At 32.0% G+C, this 1,508-nt stretch overlaps 1 non-coding gene across 1 annotated transcript; it reads left to right on the forward strand.

Annotated features, from left to right (window-relative positions):
• Positions 1–279: 279 nt before the first annotated feature.
• Positions 280–386, forward strand: LOC121225989 (small nucleolar RNA R71). The gene has a single exon (XR_005923890.1). It is a non-coding gene; the product is annotated as a small nucleolar RNA R71 (small nucleolar RNA).
• The last annotated feature ends 1,122 nt before the right edge of the window (positions 387–1,508 follow it).

Genomic DNA, 1,508 nt, shown 5'->3' on the forward strand with positions numbered 1-1,508 from the left:
GATTTATTCTTCCTTTTTAATCTCCTGAATCTTATCTTTTTATATTTTTTATAGTTTTTGTACTATAACTAAATGGAAAGTACTAGTTAGATCTTTTAATGTTTAGGTTAGAATTGATCTAGCGCTCACCTCCCTTGGTACGATTCTTGGAGTACTCACCTACTCTGTTGTAAAACTATATTACAACTAGACTCGTATACTAATGGATATCAACTTATAATTATATATTTTAGTGTAGTATTCACACTCTGGACATTAGTACGTCCAGAGGCGATCAGTAACCCTTGATGAGGGCACCTTGTCAAAAGATCATTAAATCTCTCTCATACATCATATAATGTCTCCAAATCAATTTGAGAAATAGAAGAGATGTCGTTCCTCAACTTACCTGTTTTAGCTTATGGGAAGTACTTCAACAGAAACTTCTTAGTCATCTAATCCCAAGTCGTGATAGAACCTCGTAGAAGTGAATTCAACCACTATATTGTCTTTCACCTTAAAGAGAATGGGAACAACCATAAGCGTATGGCATCATAAAAAATGCCATTAATCTTGAATGTGTCGTAATTCTCTATAAAGTTAGCCAAATGAGCATTCGGATCTTCATCTTCCAGCCCATCAAATTGAACATATTGTTGTACCATTTGAATTGTGTTCAGCTTGAGCTCAAAATTTTTTACAGCAATAGTCAGTCTGACGATACTCGATTCAACCCCAATCAGAGTAGGCTTAGCATAATCAAACATAGTACGAGGAGCAGGAGGTGTTAGAGGCTGTTGATTATTTTAATTGTCATCTATCTCAACAGTAATATCCTTTTCCTCTTGATCATCTATTAAAATCGGTTGACCTTACTTTGCTTACTAACCTCTCTACAATTTGTGCGAGTAGTCTTTTCAATTTCACTATTAAACACTAACTGTTCCAATGGGTTTCCTCTAGTCATAAACCAAAAGAACCTGTCAGAATCAAACAAACGAAAAATTAGAATGTAAAAGTTAAATTAAAAAATATTAAAATAAAAATAAAAATGGCTAAATTAATAGAAATAAAGTTTTCCTAATATTTTAGTCCCTAGGAACAACTCCAAAATCTTGATGTTTATAAAACCAACTAAATATTTGACAAAGGAAAGTGCACCTATCAATTAATAGTATACCTACGGTGAGCAAAGATATCATTCCCACGAAAACTAAAAGGACTAGTAATTACTATCTTTCTATTATTTAAATGAATAATTGGAGCAATTTATTGATAACTAAAATCCATTAAGTTAATTAAGTACAAACGTGACAAAGAAAAAATTAGGAAAATAATCGAGCAAACAACCAAGAAGCGAAACAACACACATGAAAGAATTCACCTAGATTTCATCTATCATTATCAATCTAAATTACGCAATTTCTTCACTTAGTATCTTCAACTGAAGAAATCCCTAAATTATGCTAATATATCTCTTCAACAATAAGAGCAACTCTTCAACAATAAGAGCAATTGACTCTAAGTTG

This window comes from Gossypium hirsutum, chromosome D13 (assembly GCF_007990345.1).
Source record: "Gossypium hirsutum isolate 1008001.06 chromosome D13, Gossypium_hirsutum_v2.1, whole genome shotgun sequence".
In the NCBI taxonomy this organism is placed as follows: domain Eukaryota; kingdom Viridiplantae; phylum Streptophyta; class Magnoliopsida; order Malvales; family Malvaceae; genus Gossypium; species Gossypium hirsutum.